The sequence below is a fragment of the Ruditapes philippinarum genome, unplaced genomic scaffold, assembly GCF_026571515.1.
Source record: "Ruditapes philippinarum isolate M1 unplaced genomic scaffold, ASM2657151v2 ctg188_1_1_1_1, whole genome shotgun sequence".
Classification (NCBI taxonomy): Eukaryota; Metazoa; Mollusca; class Bivalvia; order Venerida; family Veneridae; genus Ruditapes; species Ruditapes philippinarum.
Window position 1 is genome coordinate 341679 of NW_026853980.1, and position 17189 is coordinate 358867.

At 34.0% G+C, this 17189-nt stretch overlaps 1 long non-coding RNA gene across 2 annotated transcripts; it reads right to left on the bottom strand.

Moving 5' to 3' along the window:
• Positions 1 to 4530: 4530 nt before the first annotated feature.
• On the bottom strand, positions 4531 to 13950 carry LOC132738610 (uncharacterized). Of its 2 annotated transcripts, XR_009626896.1 has the most exons (4): positions 13922 to 13950; positions 10981 to 11074; positions 10442 to 10616; positions 4531 to 9219 (listed from the first exon to the last, which is right to left on the bottom strand). It is a non-coding gene; the product is annotated as an uncharacterized LOC132738610 (long non-coding RNA). The 2 variants fall into 2 exon arrangements; XR_009626895.1 differs by lacking the exon at positions 13922 to 13950 and having other exon boundaries at positions 10981 to 11194.
• Positions 13951 to 17189: the final 3239 nt, after the last annotated feature.

The window sequence follows — 17189 nt, forward strand, 5'->3', positions numbered from 1 at the left end:
TATAATGTTTAGATGTTTGTTTTAGAGAACGTAACTGTTTGTTACCTGAAGAATATATGTGAAATAATTTGTCATAAAAGAAACAAAGTAATATTTTGACTACCAAAATACCAATTCAACTGTAATTATTAACAATAAGCAACAGATGAAAAAGATGGTTCATGTTATTAGCCAATGAGTAAATTATTGGATACTGTAATTTAAGTACTTTAGAAAATAAAAGGCTTTAATTAGCTAAATGAAATTAAAAGCATTTCCGAGGAATAATGGGCCTTTAAAATGTTTATTATATTTTACCCACTTTTATTCAAATTGATTCATTCACAAGTCACAATTGATGAATATAATGTTTTATTAACATTGCATCACATAGGGTTACAAATACATGTCCGGTCGTAGTAAGTGTATGGAGTGGCAAGTGAACTGTTCCTTTAGCTGTAAAGATGGAACGTTGTCATTTAAAACCTATTAAACTGTCATGGCGATTGACCGTTCTCACCAAACAAAACCAAAAAAAAAAAAAAAAAAAAAAAAAAAAAAGAAAGCAAATTAATATGTGTACTTAAGTTGGACCACTGCCGATCGTTTTTCTCTTTCAGCCTGGATTTCTGTCTGTATTTGAGTTTATTTATACTCGCCACCATCATTTTAGTTTTTTGGAGGATAGTGCAAGATATAGATGCAAAAAAGATGCCCCAATTCCAGAAGCTTATCCTGGTTCTTTAGCGTGCCAAGTGTTTCAGTACTCGTACATTGGACCTCGATTTAAAGTCCCATCCGAAAGACTGATTAGTAATTTTAGTTGGCCAGCCCGGGAATCGAACCCACAACGTCGAGATTACAAGTCTTGCTGTGCTTCCATCCTGGATAAGCTTTATTCATTGATATAACGACATTTTAGCACGCACGATCCTTAAAGGAGCTTGCGTACTAAAAACAAAATGCCACAATTTTTGTTTTCAAGAAAAAAATATTAATTTCTTTATTAGTTACGTATCTTTATCCCAACAAATAATAATAACAATAATAATAAGAATGCTAGCCACTTTCAGATAGTTTCTACCGTAATCGGCAACCTTTACAATACATTTCTGCTTTCAATGGTCGCATTTTATCTCCGGTCGGACAAGTTTGGACGCCTGTAGTATTCTCAAGAAATTACATCTCAAGAAATTGCATCTCAAGAAAATGAAATACGGTTAGGGTCTGAGGGACTAAGCGATGAGTATTGAGATTCTTGCCCAAGCCAGTGAAGGAAACCATCATTACAAGTAGCATAAGTCGAGTATACAAAGTCAGTTAAGAAGTTAAAATGCCCCCAGGTTAATATTGCAAACCAAGTGTGAAACTTTTCTCATACATTTAATAAATATTAGACGTTTTTCAAACGTACATGTTTTGCAGAAACAAAATAATTCTAATATGTACATGAAATGAAAAGTAGAAAAAACTATAAACTTAAGATTTCCTTAGAAATTACATATGATATTTTTAAAATTTCATAACCAGCTTGAAAGAACGAAAACTGATTCCCATTTTGTTTGCGTTACTTCCGTTGTATATATACCAATTTAAAACATGTCTGCAAAAAATTAGCCTCCTTATCAATAGCAATAAGGTAATGGCATATTTTTAAGTCTGCCCTTTGTTCAAGGGGTGGACAGCTCTTTTTTGTCCCTTTCTCGTAAGAGAAGGGGAATTCTGTGATGCGTGTATATGGTCGCACGGTCACTTTCCTTCCATCATTTCCTCGATGCGTGTATGTGGTCGCACGGTCGAAAAACTCTAACACAATTTAGTTTTTTCAGAAGGGTTAATAACTCCAAGATTTAATTACTCCTACATAGCACTTTATTACACCTACGTAGGAGTTATAAACTCCTAATTATGCTTTTTTTAATCTCCTTCGTAGGAGATTAGAAGTCCTAGCGTAGGAGTTTTAAACCAATAATTATCTTTTTTTCTTCATATCAGTTCAACGTAGGAGTTATGAAGTCCTAGGTATAGCATCGTCGGATACCCACGGCCGAACCATTATCATTGATTGCATGTTATGTGACATGTTTATCAATCGTGGGTATCCGACGATGAGGTATAGGAGTGATTTAGTCCTACATGCTTTTTATCTCCTTCGTGTGAGTTATAAAATCCTACGTAGTAGTTATAAGGACCTACGTTGGAGTAATTAAGTCCAACAAGCTTATTGAAGTCTTACGTAATTAAGAAATTAAGTCATAGTAATAGTTATGAATTCCTTATTACTTTTTATCTCTCCGTAGGAGATGTTAAGTTCTATGCAAGAGTTGATAACTCCAAAACAGGATTTAATATCTCCTACGTGGGAGTTATCCTGTGAGAACATTAAAGCTGCACGCCTCCAGATGAGCCAAAATATTTCAAGAATTTCAATCTTTACAAATTTTTATTAAGATCTTAAGAAAAGTAAAAGGATTAAATATTTATTTAATTAATTACATGTTACGTGCTATTAATGGCTGATTTTGCAGTATTTACTTTACTTTACTTTACTTTGACCCTCCGCTCCTCCTGGTGCATAGGTCATCGACGATAGTTCTCAAGCGCTGCCTGTTGCTTGCTGTTAGTTCAAGTTGTCCCCATGTCTGTCCTGTCAGCTTGACATCTGATTCCAGGTCCCTTCTCCAGGTGTTTCTTGGTCGTCCTCGTTTTCTCTTTCCTTGGTGTGTCCATGTTAGTGCCTGCCTTGTGATATTACTTCTCGGCTTCCGTAGGGTATGTCTAGCCAACCCTACCTTCTTCTCCGAATCTCTTCTTCAACTGGTCACTGGATGGTCTTTCTCCATAACTCCTTGTTACTGATGGTTTCAGGCCAGCGGATGGAAAGAGTTCGACGAAGACACTGGTAATCTTATGGTTGGTGGCTTTGGTAACTCTCCAGGTTTCTGCACCATACAGGAGGACTGATTTAACATTAGAGTTAAAAAGTAGAAGCTTGATGTTCCTGCTTATGACTCGTGAATTCCAGATGTTTCTTAAGCTGGACGAATGCTCTTCTTGCTTTGCCGATTCTAGTCTTGACATCAGCATCTGTACCTCCTTGCTTATCCACCGTACTGTCAAAGTATGTGAATGACTCTCCCTCTTCTAGCGGGTCTCCATTTAGATTTATTGGCTCATTTTTGGTGATGTTAACTTTTAGGACCTTGGTCTTTCCTCTCTGATTTTGCAGTATCAATCACTATAATTCTACTGCGTTACCAACGTAGTAAAGGTATTTATGTTTATCACATAAACCGCGGCACAGGAGTGTAATAAAGCCATTTAATAATCAAAGCGCTGAAAGCACTGCTGGGGGCGCATTATGTTGATTGTATAGTGGTCTATTGTTACAAGCAGATGCCATTCCTACTTTCAAAGCAGATGTCACATTTTTACTCTATTATTCGATAAGAATAAGTAGAATTATCCTAGTCATCTGAACATTGGCGTCTATCACCTCAATTTTTCCCGAAGTCCATTGACATATGGCATTGAAACTTTGCACACTTGATCCCGATCAGGCACCCATTTGTTAAAGATTGCCTATGGCTTCAAGATATTTTCGTATTCCATAGACATCTGGCTTTGAAATAAATTGAAATGTTATACATTTCTTTGCGAGCATACTAGCTTGGACTCTCTCCAATGCTTATATCTGTAGAATATTGGGTTTAAAGAAATTTTTGGTCCTTTTGTGAACTTAAAATATTTTAAATAACCAAGGTTCTTCTATTGTCAAGCACTAAGCATATAGTTGAGTGTGCTGTCCTACCAACAGCTATTGTTTGCATACCTTGTGAAATATAACTCCTTCAAACTTTTGTTCAGTTATTATTATACAAACACAAGAACTGTCTGAGGACAGTAAGGCTCGACTATTCGAAAAAGTTGTCACAAGGGTGTTTATTGAGTATAAAAATGCTTACCAATGAATACATAAAACTGACCGAAAAGGTACAAAGGCTTGGATTAAGATGTTTTATCAAGTAAATCACTGCTTTATTATCATGAATGCATAAAATTGTCCCAAAAAAGGCACAAACCCTTCAGTAGTTATGGAGATAACATGCTTACAAGCAAAACTTTACCATTAAATTCTAAGTTGAAAAAGGGGAGAAAAATAAGCCTAAATTCTCGATAAAATTATGGATCTTGGTCAGTAACCTACATGTACAATTATGACCCTAAATGCATGTGAAGTTTTAATATTGTAAGCAGAGTTATCCAACTTGTCAATCTGATGTACATTGTTACTATAAATAACTATTGTAAGTTTCAATTGTATATCTCAAGCAATAATTGAGATATTTGACTTTAAAATAAACTTAAACCAACACAGACGCGGACGCTGGGTTACTACAATAGCTCTCATATTTTTCAAATAGTCGAGCTAAAAACTACCAAGTCATGGTTGAGACCATATAGTTATTCCATATATAAATATATATGTATATATCATGGAAAACATTTCAAGATGTTACAATGGATTGTAGTGTATAACAAGAAAATCAGTGTACTTTAACTTTAATCCAATAATCATACAAACATCTGTAAATAACTGGAACAAAATATTTCTTAAATAAAACCATACAAAACAAGAGGGCCATGATAGCCCTAGATCGCTCACCTGACTTATCAAACTCATCCAAACAATTACCTAGACAAACATTCTGACCAAGTCTCACGACAGGTGAGTCAAAAATGTGACCACTACAGTGTTAACAAGGATTATCCATATTTGAGCAGTGCGACCTTGTTTTTTACTCAGGTGACACATATTCAAACTTGACCTAGAAATCATCAAAACAAACTGTCAGACCAATTTCCAGGATACTTGGATCAAAACAATAGCAACAAGAGTGTTAACAAGATTTTTCTATTTTTAGCTCCGGTGACCTAGTTTCACATGCGATTTCGAACTCATCCAAGCAATTACCTAGACAAGCATCCTGACCAAGTTTGATGATAATTGAGTCGAAAATGTAACCAGTAGAATGTTAACAAGGCTTTTCCATATTTGGGCGGTGTGACCTAGTTTTTCATCCAAGATGACCCATGTTGGATCTTGACTTAGAAATCATCAAAAAAAACTTTTAGACCAATTAACAGAATATTTGGATCACAACAGTAGCCACTAGAGTGTTAACAAGATTTTTCTATTTTTATCTCCTGTGACCTAGTTTTTCATCCGAGATGTCCCATGTTCGATTTATTCCCAGCAATGACCTAGGCAAGTTTCCTGACCAAGTTTGCTAACAATTGAGTCAAAATTGTGACCACTAGAGTGTAGACAAGGTTTTTTTATTTTTAGCTCCTGTGACCTAGTTTTTCATCCGAGATGACCCATTTCCGAACTCATCTGAGCTATCACCTAGACAAGCATCTTAATCAAGTTTGATGATGATTGATGCAAAAATGTGACCACAAGAGTGTTAACAAGGTTTTTCTATTTCTACCCCAGGTGACCTACTTTTTCATCCAAGATGATCCATGTTCAAACTCATCCGAGCTATCAACTAGACAAACATCTTGACAAAAGTTTGATGATGACTGATGCAAAAAGGTGACTGCTAGAGTGTTAACAAGGTTTTTCTTTTTTTAGCTCCGGTGACCTACTTTTTCATCCGAGATGACCCATGTTTGTACTCATCCGAGCTATCACATAGACAAGCATCTTGACCAAGTTTGATGATGATTGATGCAAAAATGTGACCGCTAGATTGTTAACAATGTTTTTCTATTTTTAGCTCCGGTGACCTACATTTTCATCTGAGATGACCCATGTTCAAACTCATCCAAGATATCAACTAGATAAGCATCCTGACCAAGTTTGATGATGATTGATGCAAAAATGTGACGGCTAGAGTGTTAACAAGGTTTTTCTATTTTTAGCTCCTGTGACCTAGTTTTTCATCAGAGATGACCCATGTTCAAACTCATCCAAGCAATTAACTAGACAAGCATTCTGACCAAGTTTGATGATGATTGGTTTAAAAATGTGACCACTAGAGTGTTCACAAGGTGTTTCTATTTATAGCTCCTGTGACCTACTTTTTCATCAGAGATGACCCATGTTCGAACTCATCCGAGCTATCACCTAGGCAAACATCCTGACCAAGTTTAATGATGATTGGGTCAAAAATGTGACCTCTACGGTGTTCACAAGGTTTTTCTTTTTTTACCTCTTGTGACCTAGCCTTTCATCCGAGATGACTCATGTTCGAACTCATCCATGCTTTCAACTAGATAAGCATCCTGACCAAGTTTGATGATGATTGAGGCAAAAATGCGACCGCTAGAGTGTTCACAAGCAATTGTGGACGGACGACGGACATTCACCGATCCTTAAAGCTCACCCTGAGCAAGCTCAGGTGAGCTAAAAACCAAAAACTGATGATGACAGAACGGGTATCACTTTATGCCTATAAAATTTTTTTTGCTCAAGTGATTTTTTTTCGAAGAGCTACATGTGAAATTGCTGCCAAATATACATAAGTAAAATCTATTTCAAAGCTGCATCCATTCATATAAATATATTTAAAAAAAATCAAACTTGATTAAATAAAAAAAAAGTTCAAGGATAGCCCAAACTTGTTAATTATAAAAAAATATATATACAGAATATTATGTTGTAGTAGCTCTCTGAGGCTTTTTATTTTGCTATGAGCAGCGGTGGGAAATTGATATCTTGCGAGACTAAAGGGCGAGCTAGATAACAATTTTCCAACATTGCAAGTAGAAAAATGCATACCCTCAGAAAGCTACTACAACATAATTTTCCTTTAATAATATACCTTTTCGTTTGAAGTATAAATGATTTTCATTATACTACACTTATATAAGAAATTTCAGAAAAAGAAATGTAGCTGTCAAGAAATAAATTATGACTGACAGATGAATCAAAATTTGTGCAAAACCAGCCACACCTTTTATTATTTTGGTTGCGGTTTCCATATACTATGTTATACACAGCTAAGATCAGAACCAACATTAACAAGAACCGGTTGAACCGGGTGATGCTCCCCGAGAAGGTTCTGGACACTGGAAAGTATAAAAAAAATGAACAAAGGGCAAAAACCCCAAAATTAGGCAAAGCTGAGTTATGTTTTTTTTTGCACTGCACTTCTATTCAATTAGATCTATCCATCTATAAAGTTGCCTGATGATATCAGAGTTATGTCCAAGGTAAAATTCAAAGTGTAAAAATGAAATTAGGGTATAAACTCCAAAATTAGACCAGGCTTTCTTTAGGTTCTTTAAGCATTGCAGTTCTATCCAATTATATCTAGCTACCTACAAAGTTTCATGTTGATATCTCTAATAGTTTTAAAGTTATGTCTCGTACAAAAGTCAAAAAGTAAAAATAAACAAAGGGCAATTACTTCAAAATAAGGCAAGGCAGAGTAATAATTCTTAAGCACTGCTTAGAGTAATGTCCCGGACAAAGTTCAAAGTGTCAAAATGATCAAAGGGCAATAACTCCAAAAGTAGGCAAGACAGTGTTACAGTTCTTGTGCACTGCAAACTTACTCAACGATATCTATCTACCTACAAAGTTTCATGTTGATATCTCTTTTACATTGAGTTATGTCTCGGACAAAGTTCAAAGTGTAAAAATAAACAAAGGGGGATAATTCAAAAATTAGGCAAGGGAGAGTTAAGTTTCTTGTGCACTGCTTACCAACTCAATGAAATCTATCTACCTACAAAGTTTCATGTTGATACCTCTTATAGTTTTAGAGACAAAGTTCAAAGTGTAAAATAAAGAAAGGGGGATAATTCAAAAATTAGGCAAGGCAGAGTTACGGTTCTTGTGCACTGCATACCAAGTCAATGAGATCTATCTACCTACAAAGTTTCATGTTGATACCTCTTATAGTTTAAAGGTTATGTCCCGGACAAATTTCAAAGTGTAAAATAAACAAAGGGGGATTATTCAAAAATTAGGCAAGGCAGAGTTACGGTTCTTGTACACTGCATACCAAGTCAATGAGATCTATCTACCTACAAAGTTTCATGTTGATACCTCTTATACTTTTAGAGTTATGTCCCGGACAAAGTTCAAAGTGTAAAATAAACAAAGGGGAATAATTCAAAAATTAAGCAAGGCAGAGTTACGGTTCTTGTGCACTGCACACCTACTCAATTAGATCTATCTACCTACAAAGTTTCATGTTGATACCTCTTATAGTTTTAGAGTTATGTCCCGGACAAAGTTCAAAGTGTAAAAATAAACAAAGGGGAATAATTCAAAATTAGACAAGGCAGAGTTATGGTTCTTGTGCACTGCACACCTACTCAATTAGATCTATCTACCTACAAAGTTTCATGTTGATACCTCTTATAGTTTTAGAGTTATGTCCCGGACAAAGTTCAAAGTGTAAAATAAACAAAGGGGAATAATTCAAAAATTAAGCAAGGCAGAGTTAAGGTTCTTGTGCACTGCACACCTACTCAATGAGATCTATCTACCTACAAAGTTTCATGATAATACCTGTTGTTGTTTCAAAGTTCCGGACAAGAAAAGGGGATGGACGGACGGACGGACAAGGCGGCGACTATATGCTCACCCGAAATTTTTTGGGGAGCATAAAAATAGTCCAGGCCTTTCATTTATGGTACTGTATTTGTCTCTAACATAATACAGAATTTTCTAACCGTTGAAAACTATTTGCGCTTCAAGATAATCCTGTGTTTTAGGAAGAAAATTTATAGGTATATAATAAATGCTGTCATTGACATTTCTTATGCTTATATTTATTATATGTATTTCTTGCAATCCTATTTATAGCTACAAATTCTATGAATTAAAATAGAAATGAAGGTAGCATGCAGACGGTGTTGATATTGTGTGATAAAAATTTAAAGATCATTGGAAATCATCCCAGTAACCGAATACTCTAAATGACCGAGTACTCGAGTATTGATTTTAGTAATTGTTGCCATCCCTAAAAAAATTAAGTACTTGACAAGATCAACTAACATCTAAAATAAAAAACTTTGAAAAACAGAATTAATTATTTTGAAAAATTCACTCTGAGCTGTATTATTTAAAATGGGTGTTCAAACACATTGAAAACATTGATAATTCATTTCATGTTCTTGGTGATGAAGTGGTGCCTCAATATAGTTATCACTGCATTCTATCTTCCCTCATAACTCCTACTATTACTGTATCTGTCAAACAAGCATCTCTGTTTTCTGAAATAGAGTTTTGAAAAAGTTTATTGCTGACCGAGATATTCCATACTTGTATGTTAACTTTTTTTCAGCATCTTTCTGTTAGAATTACTCTGATTTATAAAGGTATAAAACCAAAAAAATGCGCGACCAATGCCAGAGCTCAACCCCACTGATCAGATTTCACAAACGAGCATCTGAGTAGAACCACCGCCTTTTTTTAAAGCTAGCTGGATTGCTTTCTCACATTAAAGAATCCATATTAAATATAATAGAACATTGATAATTGCTACACAGTCTCTTTGTAAACATAAAATAAGCATGTTTTGTGTTTACATAAAGTAGCTATGTAATGTTAAAACACCACATGCTATAGTTGGTCACAATATAAATATATAGTGTTGTTAGGAAACTGACAGTTTTTTTTAAGAAGGACCAAATTTTTTTTGTCTCGTAAGAAGGAACATGGCTTCCAATGCATAGTTAATTCATTCATATTAGACATATTCAAAAAGAATTGCATAGAATTCAATACATTTTCATGATTAAAATATTTTACTGATGAGCATAGTATATCTTTAAAGGTAAGTGGTTTAGGTTGCATTACTTTGACTATGGTCACCCCAATTAAATCTATTTATTTGCTTAGTAACACAACTTTTTAAAGTCATATAAATGTGTAAATGTGAGTGATTCTGATAATCTATATACAGCTAAGTCAAGATGAGATGATTAGGTTTTACTGACTGCTTACTACATGAAGTCACTATTTCAATGTCAAATGCCTTGAGGTGAAAGGAATGAAAACTTGAATTTCAAAATACAATTTAAGTGAATTACATGTCACAAATGAGCCATGTCATGACAAAACCAACATAATGGGTTTGCGACCAGCATGGATCCAGACCAGGTTGGTCTGATCAGGATCCATGCTGTTCGCTTACAAACCTTATTACAAGTAGAGAAACTGATAGCGAACAGTATGGATCCTGATCAGACTGGGCGGATGCCCATTATGTTGGTTTCGTCATGACACGGCTAAAATGTTTTTGCTATCGACTTTTGTTCCTAAATTAACAACAGATTGCATAATGAAAAGATATTGAAATAATTAATATACAATTGGCTCTAAGTGCCAAGCTTACAGATTTTAAATAAACTTTGAGCCCTGTGTTGGCCTTTAAACATGTCAAACATTTAGAAAGTATTTATTAAGGAAAAGTGTATACAAATAATCATGTACCTCTTCATTATATGCCCATGACATTGAAAAAACATTGTGTCATCTGTTTACTTCAAGGTTAGTCACATTGACAGTATCACATTTTAGACTTCATCTCTCGTGTGATTCCATTCATAAAAAGCATCCTCAAAATGGGTCCTCTTAATTTCACATTCATCAATCTGACAAAAACCTCCTGGAAAAGAAGTTAGAAACATATGCCACTAATTATGTCAGTTAATGTCAAATAAATACTTTGAGAAACTATTTGGTCAAAATTGTAAATATACAAAGATTTTCAAACCAAATATATATATAACAATGAACATTTCCTTTTTAACTTTCTAACATATATAATGTATGGTCTTACTTGAAGAAAATGTTTGCCCGTGTGACCGAAAAGGGATTAAGGACCATTACTATTGTTTTTCCTTTTGTTTATTAAAGGGCCATGGCCCCATATTCTATTGTTATGGAATGAATTCTATTGTTCTCTTTTGTTATGCTACAGTAAGATGGATATATATATCAAAGTCAGAAAAAAGCTAACATGTTTTTACCTTAATGGCCTGTATAATTATGTTTCACAGCTTCTCAGCAAACAACCAACTGAGCCACAATTGAAATCTAACAAACAAGCCTTTATTCACAAACCTGAAATAAAAACTTTTCCTAATCAATACAATAGTTCTTTTAATTTATTACATACTTCATTGAAACATTAAGAAATATTGATAAAGTAAAATGCTCATTTTCATTTCCTGTATTTTCAATGTAATTATTTCATTTTTCATTGCGTATTTTCACAAGTGTCTCCTAAATTTAGCCTATACACAATAGACTGTAAAGAATAATAGGGCAATTTCTTTATAATTTCAAGTATTTATAGTCGAAACAGTCCTTTTTTAAAGGCATATATATGGGTAAGTTGAATGTTGCATGTCCAGATATGATTGACTAACAATAATTATTGTAAAAGTGAGTAATAATTTGTCGGAATCATAGCTCAATCGGTAGAGAACATAGCTCGAGGTTACCAGATTCAAAAAAAAAAAAATTATTAATTTTGTTCTGACATGTCAGGAACAACTTAGACATGTCAGGAACAACTTGAAATTTAAAATGAGTTTTTCGTTTGATTGATTTTGTAACCTATCTTACTTTTTCATTGAAGTATCTTTACCTTCTTAAAAATTATGCCCAAATCTCATTTCTTTCTCTTTTTTTTTAAACTTCTTTTCATGAATTTAATATGAATACTTTCAACAGATTTTAAAATAATCAAAATACAACACTGTTAAGCATATATAACTGTTGTCAGGATTAAGTTTTGTTTCATCAAAAAAAAACTTGAATAGAAAATAAAACAGTTTCCACCTGTAGTTTGGAACCCACTAACTGAATTCACTTTTATATCAATATTATGCAGTCTTAAACTTATTTCACTAGTAAGTCAAATGATTTATTATCTCAAACAATGTAATTACATGTAGTATAAGTTTTATGGAAATAATGTGGTTAATCACTTGCAGTTAATCAAGGCTTGACAAATCCACTTGTCCGCTCATAAATGATAAATACGAGTAAAAATGACTCTGGACAAGTTAATCTCCCAAAAATGCCCGTCCTGCAGGACGTGTGAAATTTCTAGCATAAATTAATCAAATTTCAATTCAATTCTTTTGAAACCATTTTTTCAAGTTTTACTAGTAGGACAGAGCACAAAATAATTCCCCTGTGTTTGATGGGCAAAACTGATGTTGATTTGTTGAATGCCAACGCTTAATTCTGTCTGATTCTATTTTGTAAAAACTTACTAAAAGCCTGTGCGGCGATTCCAGTATGTTCCACAATTTTTTTTTAAAATGTCCACAATGCAATATTTGGCAAATGTTTAGCCAGAAAGAAGTAAGTTAAACAGTGTCTTCAAAAAAGAAAAAAATGTCTTCAAAAAAAGAAAAATGAGTCAGAACATGTAGGAAATTTTATATTTTTTAAGCATTGTTGTTGTTGTTGTTTTTCGTTTTTCAATCCCTGATATATTATTTGTAGTATTTGTAACTATTATCTATTCTATTTGTAATAGAACAGCATTTTTCCCTTATAAAACTATTTACATTCCCAATAAAAAAAGACAGCAAATTTTCAAAATGTTTTATTTTTAAAGTCCCCAAATTACTGTCAAAATTCCCATCCAAAATTGGCATATATAAAATGGATGATTTCATATTGATAAGTGATATGTGATAAAAACCAAGTTTAACTACATCTGACAGAGCAATATTTGTAACCTAGTTCATTTTATACTTCCGAACATTAATTTATGTACATGTACTCATTTTTTTCACTCCAATAAGAAATCAATATATTATGCATGGTTTAACTTTAAATGTGTATAAATATTATGCATAATTCTCATGTCTCCCTGGATAAAATTCTAAATTAACCATGTGGCATGAATACCTGTCAGTTATGTAGTATCAATTTGAGTCAAAACGCATTTTTTCCAAAAAAAAATTGTACTGGTAGCGTATAGATGTTACACAGAACTAAGCAAATGTCAGGGTTTTTCAATGCTAATCCCCAGTGTAAATATAATTATAACCTTACTCAAATTTCTTAAAAATGAGGGGTGAAGTGTCTGCAAAAAAGGGCCTAGGGTGAAGTGTCTGGGGGGTGAAGTGTCTGTAAGCCGAGGTGATGGACAAGGCAAGACATGTCGATTTTTTTTTTAGCTTATTATGAAGTTGCAGTACATGAGAGACTGGCACATGATGAATCAGCACATAAATAAAACAATCTAGTGTTCTGTGGTTTCTAAGTGTCATACCTCAGCTCTTTTCCTTATTACAATGAAATTTTAACATGATTGTTATCCACCGCTGGTTTGTTTAAGCAGTGAATGATAGGTACCGTTTCAGCAGATTTCGCAAAGAGGGTACAAATATGGATTATGCACCGTGGATCCAGTTCATTCTTTGAGAAAATGTAATAAGACATCATTACTGAACTTGTAATATTTTTATTTAAAAAAGCTGTAAGGTAAGCATCAACAATATGTATACGCTAGATGTAAATAACTCACCTCCAAAAAATATATATAAAAAAAAAATGGGGTCAAAAATGTCTGGTAGGAAATGGTTTGAGAGGACTTTCAAGGGAAGGAACTGCTAACTTAAAATTTGATAAGGTCAATTCAGTACAAAAAAGCTTTACCCGATAATGGCCGATTGTGAAGAAAATTTGTAAAAAATACAGCTTTTGATTGCAACTTAAATATCAACGTTATGAAATATAAAACAATGAACATCAGTCATCTTGAATAACGTTGTATTTAAAGTCATATCCGGTATTAGTCCTTGTATTTTTTGTAAGCAACCAGAATCGCCAACGATTTGACGACGATTTCGCCACTGATAAATGGATAATATGCAAAACAAGCAAGTTTATACAACATTTAGGTAAATGAGAGATAAAGGTTTTTGTAAAATAAAGCTTTACAACTCGTTTTAAACACGTGGAACTTCTATATAAAACTTTCTTCAATCTTTCACGGCTGATGAACTTGTAAACAATGGCGATTGCGGGTAAAATGACGTAAGGGCGAAAATAGTTCCGTATTCATACGCATGCATTGTTTTTCTTAAATTTACACTTATGAAGCATTAGGCCCTATAAGCTTTAAAGTTAACTGATCTGAAATCCGTATTCCATTACTTTGCTAATTTTGAGTTCTATGACACTTAATTAACATTGTGACTACATGTAATTGTACTATATTTATGCAAGTACTTTGGCTATGATCGACCGCTGGCGTAGTAATATTAAAATCGCGTAAGCAAAATATACATACAATTTTAAAAGACGATTGCTAAATTTAGTACAAAATTGGCCAGTCAATTTAAAATAGATAGGGAACTATGATTTTGGAGTTACTGCGAAGTTTTGGAACTATTTTGCTTAGCGTAGGTAGCTGACTAATTGTGTTCACATCATAGTAAATCTGAATTTGTCGTTATTACATTGGGGGCGCATTGCGCATGCGCCCCCAAAAACGATATTACACTATAGGGTTAACGCACGTTTTTCCGTGTTATAACGTCTGCAGAGTCCCGAGGAACGGTTGGTGCCCGAGCCCGGTAGGGCAAGGGCTCCAACAGTTCTTAGGGACTCTGCAGACTTTATAACACGAAATAAACGTGCGTTGACGCTATTATAGCATAAAATTTTAAAACAGATTCATGATGTATATTTAATACAAAACACAATACATTAAATCCTTGTGCTTGGACGGTATTTATCCAATTCTACATGTTTTACGTATGCCTTTTATTTTCCGGGGCCAAGAACGAATCGAACGAAATTTGAATTTAAATTGTATTATAAGCTTGACATTGGAGAAATATTATCTCAAGGGAAAAAAAACAAACGTTACATTACCTACCCAATACAAAACATGGCCCTCAGAAATTCTTAGAATGATTTCAGATTAGACGGTAGAAAAAAGATCAGTGACGTCAATCAGAAATCGGGTTTTTTCAAGCACACAAGTTTATAAATAAAAAATCAGGCACTAAACATTATTCTCTCAAAGAAAATATAAAGAGCATTTATCAAACATAAGCATCAATAAAACAACATGTTCTCATATTCATTTGTGTTATCTTGTTTTGTAAGTTAATCGAGGGTTAAACTGAATGCCAGTAATTTGTTTACATTGACAACTGTCCGTTTCTTAGAAAGGGCGACAACCAAGATTAGCAGCGATGTCTATACGCCGTATTTTCGGCATAGTTACTTGAATGCTGCTCGCCGTATTTAAATGCGATTGAGGCCCTCGAATCCATAATTTCAATATAACAAGAGCGCATGACTCTTTGACAACAAACAGGCCAAATCGTCATTTTTTTTGGGTTTTTTTTTTTACTGGGCCCTGTATGTATTGCGCATAGGTGAAACCGGGCTATAACAAGAGCGCGTGACTATGTTAACAATGGTTTTGGTCCGTTATAACATGGGCAAAATAGGGGAAAATAGCCGATTTTATGCTATATAATATAGGGTTAACGGCACGTTTTTCCGTGTTATAACGTCTGCAGAGTCCCGAGAAACGGTTGGTGCCCGAGCCCGGTAGGGCGAGGGCTCCAACAGTTCCGAGGGACTCTGCAGACTTTATAACACGAAATAAACGTGCGTTGACGCTATTATAGCATAAAATTTTAAAACAGATTCATGATGTATATTATATACTAAACACAAACATAAAATCCTTGTGCTTGAACGGTATTTATCCAACTCTACATGTTTTACGTATGCGTTTTATTTTTTCCGGGGCCAACAACTTGAGAACCGAACGAAATTTCGAATTTTAATTGATTTAACAAAGTTTAACTTTGGAGATATATTAACTTAAGAAAAACATAACATTACTCTACCCAAGACAAAACAGACGCCTCAGAAATTCCTAGAATGATTACAGATTGGCGGTAGGAAAAAGATCAGTGACATCATATTCAATTTCAGAATCGGTTTTTTTTAAGCACGCAAGTTTAAAAAAAATCAGGCATAAAATATTATTCTCTCAAAGAAACATACAGAACATTTATCAATATAAACGTCAATAAAACAACGTTTTCTTATATTCATTTTGTGCTTTCCATTTTTGTAAGTTAATCGGGGGATTAAACTGAATGACAGATTCTATTTGTTTACATTGACAACTGTCCGTTTCTAAGAAAGGGCGACAACCAAGATAAGCGGCGATGTCTATACGCCGTATTGCCGGCATAATTACTTGAATGCTGCTCGCCGTTATGCGACTGAGGCCCTCGACTTTATAATTCCAATATAACAAGAGCGCATGACTGGCAAACAGGCCAAATCGTCACTTTTTGTTTGTTTACTGGGCCCTGTATGTATTGCGCATAGGTAAAACCGGGCTATAACAAGAGCGCGTGACTATGTTAACGCATGGTTTTGGCCCCGTTATAACATGGGCAAAAGAGGGAAAAATAGCCGATTTTATGCTATAATAGACAATATTACACTAGTGTAATAACACTTTGACGTCACGTCATTTGCGCTATAAACATAGCGTTAAAGCGCGCTAATGTTAGCGTTACACTATAGGCGCGTCAAAGAAAAATGACTCTTTTTAACAATGTACCGTTCATATTTTATATATGTGATAAATAGAATATTATATTCGTGTAGATTCAATACTAAATTTATTGAACTCGTTGAATAAAAGAATATTATGCTCGCCAGAGGCTCGCATAATATGATTTTATTCAACTCGTTCAATAAATTTAGTATTAAACCTACACTCATTCAATATCCTCTATATAATTATTTTGACCTCTTTTTGGTAATTTACATGGATTGTAAGTGCCGTTTGCAATGTGTAAATTACTTTCCTTGTTCACTTCACAATATTTTACTTTTTATTATATTTCAAAATTTTCATGAAAATTAGGAGTGCTGCTCTAAGATTAATCTTAGATATTTTCAAGATGAATTTTGCCGCATAGAGTTCTGCAAGCAAAACGGGAAAAGTAAAAGAGCTACAATGGAAAGTTATATACCAATGGAATTCATAGATATTTACCTGAAAATGGCATGTCTTTATTGTTTAAGGTATAACGAAAAATTAGCAAATAACATTTGCGGTGGCAAGTGTCACCGTAAACAAATTTCGAATGTCACCCTACTGCCGTATCGATGCGCTGTAAAGTAAGCAATTTTATTTTATATCAAATACATGTGGTAG